Source organism: Salvelinus alpinus, chromosome 11 (genome assembly GCF_045679555.1).
Source record: "Salvelinus alpinus chromosome 11, SLU_Salpinus.1, whole genome shotgun sequence".
Taxonomy (NCBI): domain Eukaryota; kingdom Metazoa; phylum Chordata; class Actinopteri; order Salmoniformes; family Salmonidae; genus Salvelinus; species Salvelinus alpinus.
In genome coordinates this window covers 47,845,713-47,867,770 of record NC_092096.1, presented here as the reverse complement: position 1 = coordinate 47,867,770, position 22,058 = coordinate 47,845,713, and the positions used below count along the sequence as shown (strand labels likewise).

The following is a 22,058-nucleotide window of genomic DNA, read 5'->3' as shown; positions in this document are numbered from 1 at the left end:
GGTCCCATCCACAAAGTTTTTAATGCCGATCAATTGCCTTGCAAAGTATCAAAATACAGAGAGGTGTTGGCAAGAGTCTATTGTCCTGCTAATAGCCCATTATGGGGGGCTATTATAATACATCGTGCCCAGGTCAGGACAACCAAAACATTTTTTATTTATTAAAGACTATCAGAAAGAATGTTGGTACTTATTTATTTTGATCCAAAGCCATGAATGAGTGAGTCACTCAGCTTTATGTAGGTGCCAAGGCTATATGACTGCGCCATCAACTTGATTATTTAGCAGACATCACTTGCTTTTATATTCAGTCAACACATATATCTTAAGAATATAATTGATCATTTTAGTATCTCTTAGAATAAAAACCTTAGTGTAACAACAGTTTTAGTAAATAATACTGACGAGTAGAAACACAAAAACAAGTGTATTTTTCAGGGTGTGCACGTGCAAGACAGAGGAACAGCAATTCTTAGGCTATTGTTCTAAATTCAATCACCTTCTTCATCCTCATCATTCAGTTAATTGAAATTCAATTTTAAAGTTGTGCGCGATTATCAGTTTCTATTTGTCAGAGACATATTAGTGCCTCGGGACCCAAAAGCATAATCAGTGCTCCAACTCCCTTGCGCAGGTCTGGAGCAATGAAGCAGTGACGCAGGGTACCGTACTAAACCACAAATTACCTCTAAATCCCGCAGCATAATCTCAAAACTTTTAGTTGAGCAGCCACTGTATTCCTGTAAACACTTCAGCAAACTTCTCCATGACATTTTCTGTCTCTACTGATGCTGTCACTGATAAAACTAGCTTGATGAGGTCCGTGTTCTGTCTCTACTGGTGCTGTCACTGATAAAACTAGCTTGATGAGGTCCATGTCTAAAAACATGATTTAAGACCCAGCACTGCAGGTGATGTGTCAACAATGTAAAAATCCAACATCATGTCACTTTGCTTGTATTTGCATTTGAAAGTGCATGTGCCTTTTACTGCTGTTCACCACCATAACCAGTCAGTCTGCGCATGGTGGGCTGTAGCTCGCACTCCGATGTCAAGCTGCTGTACTTATTCAGAGGAATAATGTTTACTTGTCCACCAGTGTCTAGTCTCAACTTTAGCTCTGTGCCTTGTGTTCCTATCTCAATGTCAGCAAAGGCTTGCTCTGTCTCCGATATCACTTCTGTGTCACTGAATCAATAAACAGTTCATCAGCGTTTGACATTTCATCTTCACTCACTGTGTGTACTGTTTTCCCAAGGTAAGCTCTGCACATTTTTGCTAAGTGATTCCATTTTCGACATTTAGTACACTATTTGCCTTTAGCTGGTCAATTTTCCTGTTCGCCATGCACTTTGTATCCACATGTGTTGCTCTGTTTTGGAGTTCTATCTTTCTCTATTCTGTAGCGCGCTCTCTGGGCACCGGAGGTGTGCTTTGATGTCTGCCTGACTGCATGCACTGCTTTTGAAGTGATGCGCTTGTGCTGCCGCCCGGAATGGTTTTCATCTGAGCCTGTACTAGCTCGTGAGATATGGCTATATCGATAGCTTTGTCCAGCGTTAGCTCAGATCCAACATCCAAAAGTTTCTCACTCGTGTTGAGTGCATTCCAAATACAATACTGCTTAATCACAGTCTTTCACAAGCAGACGCAGCTCAGTCACAAACTGATCAAATGATTCGCTAGCTCCCTGTACTTTCTCATGGAATTTGTACTTAGCGAAAATCGACTTGGTCTTTGGCCCTACATATGCTTCAAAACAATCATAGTATGTTTTCAGTAGTTTTGATTCCGCCTCGGTAAGTGTCAATGTGTTGTAAATGTCTCTCCCTTTTTCACCGATCCAGAGGAACAGGTAGCTGCACTTTTCCTCTTTCTTTCGAAAGGACCCATGAATATTAACTCCACACGCTGCTTGAACTTGCGTCGGGTAAGTTTGTAGACTCTCAGTCCATTCGAGGTGAAGGAACTCCAGCAAAATCCATCTTTTAGTCCTTTTACTCTGACACCATGTCTTGTTTTGCGTGCTTTGTACAAAACAATACAACGCATTATGACAGGATCTTTATAAAACGTAGCTCTTTATTAGTTAGCTATAACTGGCATTTTCATGTGTCTCCGGCGATGATCAACTGAAAATTACCTCACGACCTGGGTGGTCTTAAGGCCAGGCACCACATGCAAAAATGTTGAATTTGCTTCCATCTGTCAATTTAAATATTTTGGGATATTTTCCAACTTTAACTTCCATACTTTCATAAAATGTACAAATAAAATCGGCAATAATGTATATAAATACTTTATTTGTATCATTTTATCCCAACTCCGTCAACATCACATACCATACATGTCGTTCTTGATAGCATGTTTCATGTAGAACTTCAACCACTATGAATCATATATCATTCAAAAGCTTGTTTTCCGGAGCATATTGTTAGCTAGTGTATACATGGCAATATCCTTTGTAGACGTAGCGCTTCCTGACATCCGATTGGTTACTGGCATTTAAAGGCTCTTTCAGGCATCCTGATTTGTTTAAAAAAAATATCCCATGTAGAATCCACGTAAAAGAGAGACAAAATGAGAAACCCAGAGTAAAAATAGGCAATGGGAGAAAATCTGTGGATGAAAGAAAAACATTTGCCAGTAATTCTGTCATGATAGACTGTGAAGGTGATCGTGATGAATTTAGGAGTGTTTACACTTACTCCAGGTTGCAGAAGTGCTCGAAGGGAGATGTGGCATTTGATATTATGTTAGGATGGTTCTTCTAGGCCATGAACTTGGACTTGTTTATGCAGCTCTAAAAGAAAATAAGCAAAGTCCTAGGGATTCCTTCCTTGTGTCTCAGCTCATATCAGAGACATGACAGGAGAATGACAGTTAATAAAACATTTAAAAAGGGAGAGGCCCATTGTCAGGTGACTTGCTGTGTATAAAAAATATTTATTTCCTTGCTCCAGCAGATATATTCAAAGTTAATTAAACAGAGTGATAGGAAAACATAACTATACAATGAGACTAACATTGGCCTACAGTGTCAGGGGGCTGTAGCCTAATGTGATTAGTGAGAAATTAGCTTTACATGAAGTAAATACATGCTGATATGCTAATATTTACATAGCAGGACTAAATATCAGCATGGTACCCTGTTTTGACTAATGTCGATAGACATTAGTACTTCCCCCCCCACTTTAGTTGCAGAGATTCAGAGAGGGCTGCAGTCAATGGAGAGTGCTGCAAAGATATTTAGAAGAGCATACGCAGATATAGACCCAGACATAGTAGAGTTGCTGAAGGAGGATGCCATCATAGACATTCATGTATCCTTCGATGGCACTTGGCACGAGAGGATTCACTTCCAACTACAAGATTGGTGTGTGCATTGGTGCTGGTACCGGCGAGCCATAGAAAATGGTGAAGATCCACCCTGTCACAAAAACCTTGGGAGGACATACATTTTTTAATAGAGGTTGCACAGAAAATGTTAGAGAGGAGTTGTGAGAGCTGATGCTGCTTCAATGTAGTGTGCCAAGTGTAGGCGCAGGTCCCATGACACAGTCAAAAAAGTAAAGCGGCACCAGCAACAAATAAATGATTTGCAGTATATTAATAGGTGTGCCAAAGAATTGTATATCCCATGGTTCAAAAAAGGTTGGGAACCAGTGTCCTAGACCAGTGGTTCCAAACCCTTTTCGTTTACTGAACCACCAACTCAATTTTGATCTCCTTGGAATACCCCTGAAGTACCCAGTGTTCTCAAGTACCCCTGTGGATAAGCCAAGTACCCCCCCAGGGATCCTAGTACCCCTGGCTGGGAACCACTGTCCTAGACTACAGTATGGTGCCAAACCAAGTGCAATGGACATTGTTATAGGATTATATTTTGCTGTCATATAACCTTATCCCCCAGGCTACCTCACACATGAGAGGCTGGAAGCAACCTCTCGATCAGGCACAACGCAGGGTCAGTTGGAGAGTTTAAGTATAGGGATTAATGGGCACAACGGCAGTCGGTGGCACAGGAGATATGATTTCAACTCACATTTCACCAGTTATTTCCTGTCAGACCTGGAATATGAAGATATACCTGCCAAACTCCAATGAATCCTCTCCATCTTTTCTTTAAAATAATAATAATAATATTTCATCGTCCCCTTGTCTCGTCTCCAGTCCTAGACTGCAGTGCAAAAAATCGATATTTCTGTCCATCTCCCTTGTCTTTTAAATACATAAAATAATAAACCAACAAACTTTTAAATGTAATTTTATAACCGTGCATTGAGCATCTGTTGCACATTAGGTCCTCCAGTCTGCCCTGACTTTGGTATGCTATTTTCCCCACTTCAAATACCAATTACAGGCGCAAACCTAACAAAATTTCGACAAGACGTGACACAATGCAAAACACTTTTGTAACAGAATCAGTTCCATCATAGGGAAAATCAGACATATCTTTCACTGCTTTTAGCAAAAAAATACCAGAGAAAGCAGCCTTACACTGTTTACCTCTGCCATGGGCATTTGTCTTATTCTGATTGGTCAATACAGTCAAGAGCTTAAAAAATATATATATATATATATATATATATATATGTATATATACACACACTGCTCAAAAAAATTAAGGGAACACTAAAATAACACATCCTAGATCTGAATGAATGAAATATTCTTATTAAATACTTTTTTCTTTACATAGTTGAATGTGCTTACAACAAAATCACACAAAAATTATCAATGGAAATCAAATTTATCAACCCATGGAGGTCTGGATTTGGAGTCACACTCAAAATTAAAGTGGAAAACCACACTACAGGCTGATCCAACTTTGATGTAATGTCCTTAAAACAAGTCAAAATGAGGCTCAGTAGTGTGTGTGGCCTCCACGTGCCTGTATGACCTCCCTACAACGCCTGGGCATGCTCCTGATGAGGTGGCGGATGGTCTCCTGAGGGATCTCCTCCCAGACCTGGACTAAAGCATCCGCCAACTCCTGGACAGTCTGTGGTGCAACGTGGCGTTGGTGGATGGAGCGAGACATGATGTCCCAAATGTGCTCAATTGGATTCAGGTCTGGGGAACGGGCGGGCCAGTCCATAGCATCAATGCCTTCCTCTTGCAGGAACTGCTGACACACTCCAGCCACATGAGGTCTAGCATTGTCTTATATTAGGAGGAACCCAGGGCCAACCGCACCAGCATATGGTCTCACAAGGGGTCTGAGGATCTCATCTCGGTACCTAATGGCAGTCAGGCTACCTCTGGTGAGCACATGGAGGGCTGTGCGGCCCCCCAAAGAAATGCCACCCCACACCATGACTGACCCACCGCCAAACCGGTCATGCTGGAGGATGTTGCAGGCGGCAGAGCGTTCTCCTCGGCGTCTCCAGACTCTGTCACGTCTGTCACATGTGCTCAGTGTGAACCTGCTTTCATCTGTGAAGAGCACAGGGCGCCAGTGGCGAATTTGCCAATCTTGGTGTTCTCTGGCAAATGCCAAACGTCCTGCACGGTGTTGGGCTGTAAGCACAACCCCCACCTGTGGACGTCGGGCCCTCATACCACCCTCATGGAGTCTGTTTCTGACCGTTTGAGCAGACACATGCACATTTGTGGCCTGCTGGAAGTCATTTTTCAGGGCTCTGGCAGTGCTCCTCCTTGCACAAAGGCGGAGGTACCGGTCCTGCTGCTGGGTTGTTGCCCTCCTACGGCCTCCTCCACGTCTCCTGATGTACTGGCCTGTCTCCTGGTAGCGCCTCCATGCTCTGGACACTACGCTGACAGACACAGCAAACCTTCTTGCCACAGCTCGCATTGATGTGCCATCCTGGATGAGCTGCACTACCTGAGCCACTTGTGTGGGTTGTAGACTCCGTCTCATGCTACCACTAGAGTGAAAGCACCGCCAGCATTCAAAAGTGACCAAAACATCAGCCAGGAAGCATAGGAACTGAGAAGTGGTCTGTGGTCACCACCTGCAGAACCACTCCTTTATTGGGGGTGTCTTGCTAATTGCCTATAATTTCCACCTTTTGTCTATTCCATTTGCACAACATCATGTGAAATTTATTGTCAATCAGTGTTGCTTCCTAAGTGGACAGTTTGATTTCACAGAAGTGTGATTGACTTGGAGTTACATTGTGTTGTTTAAGTGTTCCCTTTATTTTTTTGAGCAGTGTATATACACACATATACATACATACATACGACCATACGGATATCTGCAAAAATGTCATATTATTTGAATAGTGAAATATTGTCACATTTCTATCCCTTAGACTACAGTATGTAGTCTAGGGATACATTCCCTGCACCTTGCCCTTCAATATGGTAATATTGATGCTAAACAATGTACTGTATTATGTACTGTTGCCCAGTGCCAACATAAGGGGATGCCAAGATACCAACCCAGCTGTGTCAATGACAAGCTGTGTGTGTGCTTCATGATGGCTATGCCAGGCACGTCTTGTGGAACACTTAATGGTAGCCAATGTCAGAGGACAACTCTCCTGGCAGGACACAGCGACGTTATTGGTTGCTCTTGCACCCAGACCACCCACCCACACATACATACAAACAATCCAAACCCCTGTGGAACAACATCCTGCACAGTTGACAGGCTGAGTCTGACAGGTAATACCCAAGTGTGTGTGTGTGTGGTGTCAGTGCACTGTAGCATATCTCCACGAGGCATAGACATACAGCCACTGGGCAGCTGTTAGGCTGGCGCTGCCAACCTGATGATCCGGAAGATAACAGGGGTGACTGACTTGACACAATAACTGAAGATTTTTTTCAAGATGGCGGGTTGGGATTCTCGGGACACAGTAGTGAATCACAGCCAATTCGTTTTTTGGATCACTGCTCAAGACCGGACACGTATTAAAGACATTAGTAAAGGAACTCAATCTCAACTCTTAGATCAACTCTTAGCCAAACTGGTTAAAAAGTAGTGCACTATAAAGGGAGCCGTTTGGGATGAAACCTGGGTCTCTTGTGTGACCAATAGGTGGGTTATGCTGATGAAGGGCTATGTCATAGAGCTATAACCTATGACAGGAATGGTCAAAAATTAAGAAAACAATAGGCCTATACTACATTAGGAACACCTTCCTAATATTGAACTGCACCGTCAGAACAGCCTCAATTCATCGGGCATAGACTCTACAAGGTGTTTAACACATACCACAGGGATGATGGCCCATGTTAACCCAGTTTATTATTAGGTACACCCATCTAGTGCTGGGTTGGACCCCCCTTTGCCTCCAGAACAGCCTGAATTATTTGGGACGTGGATTCTACAAGGTGTGGCATTCAAATGTTGCTCAATTATCAATGGACCTAACATGTGACAGGAAAACATTCCCCACACCATTGACACCAGGCAGGATGGGGCCATGGACTCATGCTACTTATGCCAAATCCTGACCTCAGCATGAAGCAACAGGAACCAGGATTCGTCAAACCAAGCTATATTTCTCCACTACTTAATAGTCCTGTGTTGGTGATCGCTTGACCAATGGGCTGATAGGAGTGGAACCTGGTGTGGTAGTCTGCTGCTGTAGCCCATCCGTGACAACGACCGACGAGTTGTGAGTTCCAAGATGCCATTCTGTACACCACTATTGTAATGCGCCGTTATTTGCCTGTTTATGGCCCGCCTGTTAGCTTGAACAATTCTTGCCATTCTCCTTTGACCTCTCTCATCAACAAGCTCTTTTCACCCACAAGACTGCCGCTGACTGGATGTTTTTGTTTGTCGCACATTCTCGGTAATCCCTAGACACTGTCGTTTGTGAACAGCCCAGGAGGCTGGACGTTTCATGAGATACTAGAACCAGCGCGCCTGGCACCGACGATCACGCCATAATCAAAGTTGCTTAGGTTCACTAGTTTTGCCCATTCTAAGTTAAATTGTTCAACAGTAACTGAATGCCTCGATGGCTGTCTGCCTGCTTACAATATAGCAAGCCAATGCCATGTGTACTGTACTGTCTGTAGGATCAAATCATTTGTATGGGGGAAGGCAACATAATAAACGGTCCTAGGATATACACACACACTGAGTGTACAGGTATTAAGAACAGCTTCATAATATTGAGTTGCACCCCTTTTGCACTCAAATTCTCAATTCGTTGGGGCATGGTGTTGAAAGCGTTCCACAGAGACGCTGGCCCATGTTGACTCCAATGCTTCCCACAGGTGTGTCAAGTTGGCTGGATGTCCTTTGGGTGGTGAACCATTCTTGATACACACAGGAAACTGTTGAGTGTGAAAAAGCAAGCAGCATTGCAGTTCTTGACACACTCAAACCGGTGAGACAGGCACCTACTACCATACCCCGTTAAAAGGAACTTACATTAATTGTCTTGTCGATTCACCCTCTCAGCTTTCCTGCCAGACCTGGAATTCGAAGATGTGCATTTGGAAAGTATTCAGACCCCTTGACTTTTTCACATTTTGTTACGTTAGAGCCTTATTCTAAAATGGATTAAAACAAATTCCCTCTTTCTACACACAGTACCCTTTAATGACCAAAAAAAACAGGTTTTTAGAAATGTTTGCAAATTTATTTCAAATAAAAAACGCTAATACCTTATTTACATAAGTATTGAGACCCTTTGCTACAACACACAAAATTGAGCTCAGGTGCATCTTGTTTCCATTGATCATCCTTGAGCTGTTTCTACAACATAATTGGAGTCGACCTGTGGTAAATTCAATTGATTGGACATGACTGGTAAAAGTCAACCACTTGTTGACAGTGCATGTCAGAGCAAAAACCAAGCCATAGAGCTCCGAGACAGTATTGTGTCGAGGCACAGATCTGGGGAAGGGTACCAAAACATTTATGCAGCATTGAAGGTCCTCAAGAACACAGTGGCCTCCATCATTCTTAAATGGAAGAAGTTTGGACCGCCAAGACTCTTCCTAACTGAGCTATTGGGGGAGAAGGGCCTTGGTCAAGGAGTCGGTCAATGGTCACTGACAGAGCTCCAGAGTTCCTCTGTGGAGATGGGAGAACCTTCCAGAAGGACAACCATCTCTGCAGCACTCCACCAATTAGGCCTTTATGGTAGAGTGGCCAGACGGGAGCCAATTCTCAGTAAAAGGCACATGACTGCCCGTTTGGAGTTTGCCAAAGACACCAAGAGACTCAGACCATGAGAAACAATATTCTCTGGTGAAATCAAGATTCAACTTTTTGTCCTGAATGCCAAGCGTCACACCTAGAGGAAACCTGGCACCATCCCTACGGTGAAGCACGGTGGTGGCAGCATCATGCTGTGGGGATGTTTTTCAGCAGCAGAGACTGGGAAACTAGTCAGGCTCGAGGCAAAGATGAACGGAGCAAAGTACAGAGAGATGCTTGATGAAAACCTGCTCCAGGACCTCAGACTGGGGCGACGGTTCACCTTCCAACAGGACCACGACCCTAAGCACACCCAAGACAACACAGGAGTCGCTTCGGGACAAGTCTCTGAATGTCCTTCAGTGGCCCAGCCAGAGCTCAGACTTGAACCCGATCGAGCATCTCTGGAGAGACCTGAAAATAGCTGTGCAGCAACGCTCCCCATCCAACCTGATAGAGCTTGAGAGGATCTGCAGAGAAGAATGGGAGAAACTCCCCAAATACAGGTGTGCCAAGCTTGTAGCGTCATATTCAAGAAGACTCAAGGCTTAAATCGCTGACAAAGATGCACATTTAAGAAATGTTAGAATAAGGCTGTAATGTAACAAAATGTGGTAAAAGTCCAGGGCTCTTAATACTTTCCGAAGGCACTGTGTGTGTGCATACATGCATGCAATGTATGGGCGATTGAAAATGTTGCAGACAATTACATTGATGGAAGCCACAATATATTTGCAATATTAAAGCTGATTTACTCACAAAAAAAACAACTAAAAAACATTGAATTCATGTGCTGCCTATGCATGGACATGGCCATTCACACACACACTGCCTTCATAAAAGTATTCTCACCCCTTTACTTGTCCCACGTTTTTATGTTACAGCCTTCATTTTGACAATTAATAAAAAATGGAAATCTAAAATGTCTTTAGTCAATAAATATTCAACCCCTTTGTTATGGCAAGCCTACATAAGTTCAGGAGTAAAAATGTGCTTAGCAAGTCACATAATACATTGCATGGACTCTAAAATAATAGCGTTTAACATTCTTTTTGAATGACTACCTTCTCTGTACACAGATTCAACCACAAAGGCCAGGGAGGTTTTCCAATGTCTCGCAAAGAAGGGCACCTATTGGTAAATGGGTAAAAAAAAAAAAAAAATGACATTGAATTTCCCTTTGCCCATGGTGAAGTTACTAATTACACTTGGATGGATTATCAATACACCCAGTCACCACAAAGATACAGGCGTCCTTTCTAACCCAGTTGCAGGAGAGGAAGGAAACAACTCAGGGATTTCCCCATGAAACCAATAGTGACATTAAAACAGTTGCAGAGTTGAATGGCTGTGATGGGGGGAAAACTGAGGATGAATCAACAACATAGCAGTTTAGTCCACAATACTAACCTAAATGGCAAAGGGAATGGAAGGAACCCTTTACAAGATACAAATATTCCAAAACATGCATCCAGTTAGCAACAAGGCACTAAACGATTACTGCAAAAAAATGTGGCAAAGCAACTAACCTTTTGTTCTGAATACAAAGTGTTATATACCTGTACCTCATTTTCAATAAATATTCTGGTCAGTAGCTAGCTAGCACTCACGTGGCTGCTAGCATAGTCATGAAAAGGTGCATGAGGGAAGCTCAACAATATTACATTTTTCTAAGTAGTGAGAACGCTCGGGAGCAGGCAATGTTGAAAAGTAATGATTTGGAATGTTGTACTTTTCTTAAAATGTAGTTTTGTAATTGACTAAAACAAGCAGACAAGAAAATTGCCTTTGAAAAAGGTAAAGTTTTGCTGTGAGCAAATGGGGTAACCTAGGTAACTACAGGATGTTTTCCCCACAGGCGGGCGGTGCCGTGATGTTCTATCTTATATCGTCTGGGACTATGAGTTTACCAGTCACATTTAGAGGTTCAAAGCCCATTCTATTAAACAGTTGCTTGTTTCAGCAAGTGGCAACAACGTTTAATCATGTTGACAAGTGCCCATGTTATCGCAGTAAACGGACTCAACCACACGAATGGCCGGCCATCCAATCTTCAGTCAGCTCTTCCCTATTTTTTTAGACAGTTATTTTATTTTCATGAGGGTCTTCATCCATAACAGTCAGTTACACGGTTATACAGTAATTGTGCCAGCCCTAGTAATCACAACTTCCCAGTTAAATGTAGCAGACTATGCTTTCCGACAGTAAGAGCCCCAAACAGTGTAGAGCTGAGAGGAGAGAACCCTACCAACGCCCGACTTCAACTAATTTCTTTCCACCTCTTTCTTTCCCCTCCTTGGTCTCTATCACTACTTTTTCTTTTTCTCCCTCCACCAACCCTGCAAGATGGTCATGCTCTCTCTTCTATACCCATATCTTCCTTCCGCCTCCCGTCTCCTGACTGCCTACTCAACCCTACTCTCCTCCCTTTCCGCCTCCTTTGTCTCCCACTGTCCCCTTTCCTCCAGGCCGGCTCGACCTTCCCTTCCTGCTCTGTGGCTGAGTGATTCACTGTGTATTCACAGAATAGGGCTGTGGGCAGCTGAGCAAAAATGGAAGAAAACTAAACTTCCGGAGGATCTATCATCCTTCCACTCCCTCCTCTCTACCTTCCTTTTTTCTGTATCCTTTTTTCTGTATCCGTAACCTCTGCCTCCAACCCTAAAAAAAAAAACTCTTCACCTTTTCTTCACTCCTTAAAGGAGAAGTTTACCAAAAATCCAGAAGCTCCAAGTGATTCCATACACTGTAAGTAGTTCAGTGGAGTTTGCCCTCTCCCTCACCCACAGGCATGTTCAGGGTGGTTTGGCCAAAAGCATATTTTTTAAATCACGTTTTCTCCACTGAATTTGGTCCCTTAGCTCATCTCTGCAACTCCTTACTGGGCTTGGCAGAGGCGAAGTTCGAGTCATGTGTCCTTCGAAACATGGCCACCTACTTCTTATCACACTGCTCGCTTAACCTGGATGTCGGCCTCACCAATATGTCTGAGAAAAGCCCGTTCTACTGTCGACCAGAGTCAGTTTGCAGGAGCCCAGCCCTTTCACAAGGTGTCGCTAGAGCACGATGAGCCAAGGGAACCTCCCCCAGATGGAGCTTAGCCATTTGTGCACCGTCCTATTGTGATCCCGGTCACAGACCAAACCCCCATGCTGTAATGGCGCCTCTGCACTGCCGTGCAGTGCTTTTGACAGCAAATGTGTGGTTTTATTGAAAGCGTACGGCCGAATTAGTACTTTTGACAAAAAAGGCTATCTGTTTTGAGTCAGGAAATGTGTACTTTTCCACCTAAAATATTTGCGATTATTTACATCATTACCACGGCAGCGGACAACTGCGCATGTGCGCTCTCTGGGGAATCCGTGCTATGTAGAAACTGCACGTTATGCCTTTATTCACTTATCAACTAATCCCTGACCACTGGCTGAATGGCCAGAAAAGCTCCCCTCCTCAAGAAACCAACACTCAACCCCTCTGATGTTAAACTACAGACCGGTATTCCTTCCTTTTCTTACCAAAACAATTGAGGGTGCAATCTCTGACCAACTCTCTCGTTATCTCTCTCAGAACAATATTCTTGAACCTAACCAGTCATGCTTCAAGACGGGTCATTGTAATGAGACAGCCTCTGTGACACAGAGGAGAGCAATCTGCTCTACCAAAGCTGACCCACTCTCCTCTGTTCTCATCTTCCTAGATCTATCCACTGCCTTCGACACTGTGAACCATCAGATCTTTCTCTCCACCCACTCAGGGCTGGGTGTCTCAGGCTATGCAAACTCCTGGATTGCATCCTACCTGGCAGGTTGCTCCTAATCAAATCTAATTGTATTGGTCCATTACAAATATTTACCAGATGTTATTGCAGATGTAGGGAAATTCTTGTGTTCCTAGCTCCATCATGTGCAGTAATATATAACAATACACACACATTCAAAAGAAAAAGAAAGTCCTATGACAGTGCAAGGTTGAAAGTCACTGAGCTCTTCTGTAAGGCCATTCTACTGCCAAATGTTTGTCTATGGAGATTACATACACCTGTCAGTAATGGGTGTGGCCGAACTAGCCAAATCCGCTCATTTGAAGAGGTGTCCACATACTTTTCTATATAAACATGCATGTGTTTTTTTTATTTAACCAGGTAGGCTAGTTGAGAACAAGTTCTCATTTACAACTGCGACCTGGCCAAGAATAAAGCAAAGCAGTTCGACACATACAACAACAGAGTTACACATGGAATAAACAAATATAGTCAATAATACAGTAGAAAGAATCTATATACAGTGTGTGCAAATGAGGTAAGATAAGGGAGGTAAGGCAATAAAATAGGCCATGGTAGCGAAGTAATTACAATATACCAATATACCATACACCATGTGCAGAAGATGAATTTGCAAGTAGAGATACTGGGGTGCAAAGGAGCAATATAAATAAATAAATACAGTATGGGGATGAGGTAGTTGGATGGGCTATATTACAGATGGGCTATGTACAGGTGCAGTGATCTGTGACCTGCTCTGACAGCTGGTGCTTAAAGCTAGTGAGGGAGGTAAGAATCGCCAGCTTCAGTGATTTTTGCAGTTCGTTCCAGTCATGTATGTAGGCATGCATGCAGGATTCTGTGTTTCCAACTATGTGTCAACAGTTTGGGGAAGGCACTTTCCTGTTTAGGCATGACAATGCCCCTGTGGACAAAGCGAGGTCTATACAGAAATGGTTTGTTGAGATCGGAGTGGAAGAACTTGACTGGCCTGCACAGAGCCCTGACCTCAACCCCATCGAACACCATTGGGATGATTTGGACCGCTGACTGCGAGCCAGGCCTAAATCGCCCAACCTCACTAATGCTCGTGGCTTAATGGAAGCAAATCCCGACAGCAATGTTCCAACATCTAGCAGAAAGCCTTAGCAGCAAAACGGGTACTAACTCCATACTAATGCCCATGACTTTGGAATGAGATGTTCGACGAACAGGTGTCCACATACACTACATTAAGAAAAGTGAACACACACACACAGTACCAGTCAAAAGTTTGGACACACCTACTCATTCCAGGGTTTGTCTTTATTTTTACTATGTTCTACATTGTAGAATAATAGTGAAGACATCAAAACTATGATAGCCCTATTTGGTAAAAGACCAAGTCCATATTATGGCAAGAGCAGCTCAAATAGCAAAGAGAAATGAGTCCATCATTACTTTAACACATGAAGGTCAGTCAATCCAGAACATTTCAAGAAATTTGAAAGATTCTTCAACTGCAGTTGCAAAAACCATCAAGCGCTATGATGAAACTGGCTCTCATGAGGACCGTCACAGGAAAGGAAGACCCAGAGTTGCCTATGCTGCAGAGGAGAAGTTCATTAGTTACCAGCCTCAGAAATTGCAGCCCAAATACAGTTGAAGTCAGACGTTTACATACACTTAGGTTGGAGTCATTAAAACTCGTTTTTCAACCACTCCACAGAATTCTTGTTAACAAACTATAGTTTTGGCAAGTCGGTCAAGACATCTACTTTGTGCATGACACAAGTAATTTTTACAACAATTGTTTACAGAGATTATTATTTCACTTATAATTCACTGTATCACAATTCCAGTGGGTCAGAAGTTGACTGTGCCTTTAAACAGCTTGGAAAATTCCAGAAAATTATGTCATGGCTTTAGAAGCTTCTGATAGTCTAATTGACAACATTTGAGTCAATTGGAGGTGTACCTGCACAAAGTCCAGTGTAGTTCCTTGAGAGCTGTCGTGGTATCGGCTTGAGGTGGAATATAGACAGCTGTGACGAAGTAATGTCATTTAATTGTGAGGTATTCTAGGTCGGGTGAACAAAAGGACTACGTTACTACAATCACACCATGAGTAGTTAATAATGAGACATATACCTCCACCTTTCTTCTTCCTGGAGAGTTTGTAATTCCTATCTGCGCAATGTACTGAGAACCCAGCTGCCTGTATGGACAGGGACAGTATATCTGGATAGTCCCTGAGGTGTCTCTGGAAGGAGATCCTCGCCCTGAGCTCATCTATTTTGTTCTCCAGGGACTGAACTTTAGCGAGTAAAATACTCGTAAACGGTGGATGGTGTGCATGCCTCCTGAGTCGGAATAAAAGTCCACTCCGAATACCTCTTCTCCTCCGCTGGCAGTTCTTGGAGCAGCCTCTGGGATAAGTTCAATCGCCTTGGGGTTACGAACCAATTCAGGAAAGTCCTATTTCTGGTTGAAATGCTGGTGAGTTACCGCCGCTCTGATATCCAAAAGTTATTTCCGGCTGTATGTCATAATGCAAATGGTGGGGGGGGGGGGGTGAGGGAGGTAGAGAGAGAGTCTTGAGAGCCTAAGCCAATGAGGTGAAATTAGAGATGGATTGAGAGGGAGATGGATTAATTGAGAGAGAGAGATGGATTGAGAGGGAGAGAAAGTCTCATAGCTCTCCCTGCATCGTCAAACATCATCAATTTGAAACTGACAGTTATTGAACCACCCATTGGGACCTAAATCTCTAAACGTATGTCTTTGCAAATTCCAGCTCTCATTTCATCCTTCCTTCCCTTGCTCACTTTATCCCTTCACTATCCTTTCCAACCCACATGTCAATAGTTATCTTTTTCCATTCCTCCAGAGTCCTCCAAGTACTTCACTTTATCCCTCTCCCTCCCTCCTTGCTTCAATCAATCTCTCCTTACGTCTTTTAGTATCCTGATCTCATTGTCTCTCATTTATATAATCGGTTTACTAAATAGCAAATTAAGGACCACACTAATGTATTGTATTAATATTCTTCCCTCCCTTTCGGTCCCTTCTCCCTCGCTCAATATTCATTCTGTACTAAACAGCCAGTAAACTAATAGCCAATTTAGAAAATATAAAAAATGTCCTGTGTACACAACATATTAAGCCTGTGCACGTATCTGTGTGTTTGCGTCCGTGAGTGTGTGTGTGTGTGTGTGTGTTTGTTTTCTTGCATCCGGGCATACAGTAAAATTATAATTGGCTCAGAACAGGGCAGCACGGCTGGCCCTTAAATGTACACAGAGAGCCAACATTCATAATATGCATGTAAATCTCTCATTGCTCAAAGTAGAGTAGAGATCGACTTCATCACTACTTGATTTTGTAAGAATTGCTGACATGATGAATGCACCGAGGTGTCCGTTTAAACTATTAGCACACAGCTTGGACACCCATGCATACCCCACAAGACATGCCACCAGAGGTCCCTTCACAATCCCCAAGTCAAGAACAGACTATGGGAGGCTACACGGAACTCTATTCCACATCAGGTAACTGATGCAAGCAGTAGAATCAGAGGGGGGGGGGAACAACAAATACACCTTATGGAACAGTGGGGACTGTGAAGAGACACACAGGCACACGCTTACAAATACACACGTACACATGGACTTTGAATTGTATATATTTGGTAGTAGAGTAGCGGCCTGTGTTGTGAAAAGTGTTACAAAATGTAATGTCATATTTTGTATAAAACTGCCTTAACGTTGCTGGACCCCAGGAAGAGTAGCTGCTGCCTTGCCAGCAGCTAATGGGAATCCATTACAAATACAGTGTGCAGGGTATTACATAGAGAAGGGTGGGGGTGGGGTAACGGATTCTGATATTATATTATCCAATTTAAATAATGGGTTTAACAATCTCAGGGGAAAGCTATGGAGGATGTGTGTCTGGCAATGAAAGTGTTGAAATGGTAAAGGCTTGCTGAGAGGATCATAAACTATGTGAGGGAATGTCTGTCTCGCTTCTATTCTGAGACAACACACATGTCACAAGGGGGTGACTCATCTGCCTGATTACAATGGGTTATGGGTGTTGGTGTGGGTGTGTGTGCTGCATGCAAGTTTGCTGACCGCTGGTGTGCGTGTGTGTGTTATTCTGGCCGCTACTTGTGTTTTCTGACAGTGTGTGTGTAAGAGCATGCATGTGTGTGTGTGTGTTCTGGTCACTGTGTATTGCAAGATAGAGACAAATTAGATTGGGTTGTATAAAGGCATTTCTATCCCTCAATTAAGGGATTGATAATCCCATGATTCACATAGTAATCCACACAGATTACCCCTTTAGACTAAGTGTAATTTTAAAACCCAGAGGGACTAACCAAATGGCCCAAATGGACAGTGGACACACACACATTCTTTCCTCATCTCCCAGTCAGTAATGATCAGTTGGCTGCATTACCTCCTTGCTAAGTCAAAAGGTTAATGATGTCATCAACTCTTCTTGTTTTAGTTCTAATATGGGCATGTTCAGTTGTTCTCTCTCTCAGCATGAACAGTTCTACATGAACCAAACTAATGTAGAATGTTGTATTTCCCTGTAATCTGAAGATGGTAGTGTTCTCATTCATTTGCGAGAAGAGCTTTGGACTGATTAGAGTGTGGGTTTTTTCTCACTTCCCTGTCAATCACTCTGGTTTGTTTATGAGAGAGAGATAGAGTGGGGGGAGACAGAAACAGGGCGACAGAGAGAGACAAAGAGAGCATGTGTTTGTGTACATTCACGAGTATGTGTGTGTGCACCAGCATATGTTTTTGTGTCTTTGCGTGTCCATGCTCGTGTCCGTGCTCGTGCATTGCATGCATTCCAGCGTGTGTTTGTGTATCCATGGTGCCCATATGGCTGCTAGGCAACCATTCAATTGAATCAGGAGATAAGGGTTCCATTATGTTATCACTAGAGAGACCACTTTAACTAAAGGGCCTGACATGCTGCCTGCTGATTTATTGAGTTCATTGACTCCCATCACTCTCGCAGGCACATGGTGTGTGCGTGCGTCCCATATGTGACTGACCGGCTCGATATTATGTAGCAACATTTGGAGAAAGAAATTACAACTTTTGATAAAAGTAGAAACTCAGAGCTAGAAAATGGTATATCATACACTGCAGTTGAGGAACAAGGTGAAAATAATTCTGCTTTGAAAATTGATAAAACTTGTAACCCCACTTTTGAGAAAATGTCCCTTGAATAATTTGGTACACCTACTGGAGAGCTCTTTGTCTACACCCATTCAGCATCGTTCATACCCTTTAGTTGGGCTCCCCGGTGGTGCAGCTCCCGAATGGCGCGGCTCCTGACAGAGCTGGTGTAACGGAGTTAGGTTTGTAGGCATCCTTGCTCGCACATGATTTTTCAGTACTGCCCAGAAATGTTCTATAGGATTGAGGTCAGGGCTTTGTGATGGCCACTCCAATACCTTGACTTTGTTGTCCTTAAGCCATTTTCCACAACTTTGGAAGTATGCTTGGGGTCATTGTCCATTTGGAAGACCCATTTGCGCCCAATCTTTAACTTCCTGACTGATGTCTTGAGATGTTTCTTCAATAAATCCACAGAATTTTCCTTCCTCATGACACCATCTATTTTGTGAAGTACACCAGTCCCTCCAGCAGCAAAGCAACCCCACAACATGATGCTGCCACCCCTGTGCTTCACGGTTGGGATGGTGTTCTTCGGCTTGCAAGCCTCCCCATTTTTCCTCCAAACATAACAATGGTTATTGTGGCCAAACATTTCAACAAAAAAAAATTTCATCAGACCAGAGGACAATTCTCCAAAAAGTATGATCTTTGTCCGCATGTGCAGTTGCAAACCGTAGTCTGGCTTTTTAATGGAGGTTTTGGAGCAGTGACTTCTTCCTTGCTGAGCGGCCTTTCAGGTTATGTCGATATAGGACTCGTTTTACTGTGGATATAGATACTTTTGTTCCTCCAGCTTCTTCACAAGGTCCTTTGCTGTTGTTCTGGGATTGATTTGCACTTTTCGCATCAAAGTACGTCCATCTCCAGGAGACAGAACGCATCGCCTTCCTGAGCGGTATGACGGCTGTGGTCCCATGCCGTTTTTCCTTGCGTACTATTGCTTGTACAGATGAACGTGGTACCTTCAGGCATTTGGAAATTGCTTTGAAGGATGAACCAGACTTGCGGAGGTCTACAATTTTTTTTCTTCTGAGGTTTGGCTGATTTCTTTAGATTTCCCCATGATGTCATGCAAATAGGCATTGAGTTTGAAGGCAGGCCTTGAAATACATCCACACCTCCAATTGACTCAAATTATGTCAATGAGCCTATCAGAAGCTTCTAAAGCCATGACATAATTTTCTAGAATTTTCTAAGCTGTTTAACCCTTTCATGCGTGAGTTCCAAATATCTCTAACGGTCGCCCCAGCGTGAGTTTTTTTATGCACGTGATATTAGAACGTTCTCTCCATTCCAGAATGTGTTTGTTATGTAACAGTAAATTTCATCCGCGCTGCCCTCAAACAAAAGCACGCAGCCTGTTTTTATTTGTCAATTTTAAATTATTTCTAACAAGTTTTTTATTTTCTAATAACAGTTTGAAATGAGGTGTGTTCCGCCTCATTCATTCACATAAAAGTAGTCATTTTTACTTTTGCGGACCAATTAATTTTTTTGACATTTCTGACCCGGACAAAATTCCCCAAACACTTCTCAATTGTTTGTGCAGGACATTTACTCATCTGCCGTCCTGCATACACGTGTTCATATTATTCCACCTGTCGCCTGCATCGAAATCAAAGTTGTTTTCGTTACCAATAATACCTTTGGAAATGTGTGCGTTTCTATCAAAGTTCCTTATTACGTTATAATAGTTTCTGCATGTCGTGTTATGTCGTTTCTACTGTAGCATCATGTTTTTGTGTATATTCCTTATAACCGCGGACACGCGATGTAACGTTACTCATTTCATAACATTTATGGTGTTATACTCAATGCTTAGGTAGCTAGCTACATTCTCCTATTAGCTCTGGAAAACAATGCTAATTGCGTCAGGGAAGTATTAGCATGTGTTGTATTTTGAAGCTACCCTGGCCTTATGACTCCCAAGTGGCACAGCGTCTCAGTGCTAGAGGCGTCACTCCAGACACCCATCTTCAAATCAAGACTGCGTTTCTATCAAAGTAAGTGCCTAATTACGTTATTGTGTCGTGTTATACCGTTTCTACTATAGCTCACTGTGTGAATGGAGCATAATATATTTGTATATATTCCTTATAACCGCGGACACGCGAGGTAACGTTACTCACCTTTTATGGTGTTATATTCAATCGTGCTTATGTAGCTAGTTACATTATTCTATTAGTTCTGTAAAACAATGCTAAATGCGTCAGAAGTATTGGCATGTTGTATTTTGACGCTACCCTGGAAAAATTGAAAAATATCTTATACCACTTGGTCGTTTTCTGAGTGCATTCCACAAAGCTGTTTATCATCCACTGCCCCCATTTTGAGGTAATAGTCAAGCACGCAGTCTGGTTTCATGTTTCTCTGTCTGGTTTGTTTCTCTCTCCCGTCAGGTGGTCCACCTTCCCTGTGGCCGACATGGTTGCTGTATGGACAGTGGAGAGGACATGGACGTCTCGTTTGTCATGCCACTTTACTGCCAGCTGTTAACATTTCTTATTTTGTATAATGGGTCATTTAGGATGGTAGTAGCGTTGATGAAATGCAGTCATAGCAGCAGAACTAGAAAGCAGTCTTTACTGTCACCAGGAATGTATACATTTCACTAATTGTGGTTGTCCCCCACTCCTGGCTCTCTCTTATCCTGTAGCTCCAAGGCATAGCGATTGGTCTCTACTATGTCTCCCACCAGCTCCTCTGTCAGAAACAACTTGAAGCACTCTGCCTCAGTTGGAAATGGCAAGGGGCGTTGCACTCCAGACTGGGACTCATCAAAGCAAACACCAGGGCCAGGAGGGGTGAAACAGCAGGGCCAGGAGGGGTGAAATGACTGGTGGCCTTCCAGCTACCACAGAACTCCTGTACTTCATCCACTGTTGGTATGCCTCCATCACCACCAGCATCTTCAAAGGGAACTGGGACTTTGTCAGTGGACAAGGGAAATTCAGATTCAGGGTTCTCAATGGCTACAAGGTTGGGGGGCAGCTCCTCACTGTCACTGTCAGAATCTGATTCCTGACTTTCATACTCAGACTCATTGTCAGAATTTTAAAAAATCTCCAGAATTTCCACATTTGTTTGTTGTCTCCTTTTGAAAGACATTGCTAATGCTTCAGCTCATCTCACTAGCTACATACATAAACAACAACACTGAATGGTTTAGAGTGAGAGGGTAGGTGGTTGACTGCCGGCACGCGCCACTTGTATCAATAAATCACTATCAGAAAATGTTTTGTGTGGCAATTATTTGTGTATTTACGGTTTTATTCACATGTTTTCAAATCTAGGTGACAAATCATGCATTCCGATTCTTGCACAGATTGTAATGGGCACATATTATGTGTGTAAAATACTTTTTTGAAGGTTGTACTGATTATGATGAGCTAAGCTAATTCCAGCTGTGTAGTCATGTTTGTTGACGTTCAATGCATTCTGGGTTCACGTAATCGTCTGTTTGACCAAAGATGTTATAACAAAATGAGGTGAGTAAGAGTTCACTCGATTTTTGAGGACTTCCGGAAATGAATGGTGGGATGTGAACGACGGTAGACGACACACCCCTTCAACATGCATACTATAAACAGACCAAACTCATCTCGTCTTCTCTTATTATCTTCGGTTTCTGTGAGGGAAAAAAAATGCATGGCTGCGCGCTGAAACTAACCGTCGGATTACTTTCGATTTCTAAAAAGTGCTTTACCTAATTATTTAGATCAATGGTGTGCTCACCCGTGATGTGATTAATTATACATAATAATTGCTATTAGCTAATTCATATTGTAGTTTATGTCAGCCGAGAGTTAGAAAATATGACTGCTTGTGTTGGGTCAATCTTTCCTCAGCGCTAGGACAAATGTAGCCTACATTTTTCCGGTTAGGATGATTGTGTTATGCTATATATTCTTCTGTGAATATCTGAACATTGAATCCAAAAATAAACTGCTCACATTCTGGACATAACTTTGTAAGGACT

General features: G+C 42.9%; 1 long non-coding RNA gene across 1 annotated transcript; it reads left to right on the top strand.

Annotated features, from left to right (window-relative positions):
* The first annotated feature begins 19,944 nt into the window (after positions 1-19,944).
* Positions 19,945-20,548, top strand: LOC139534273 (uncharacterized). The gene is made up of 2 exons (XR_011666930.1): positions 19,945-20,082; positions 20,479-20,548. It is a non-coding gene; the product is annotated as an uncharacterized lncRNA (long non-coding RNA).
* The last annotated feature ends 1,510 nt before the right edge of the window (positions 20,549-22,058 follow it).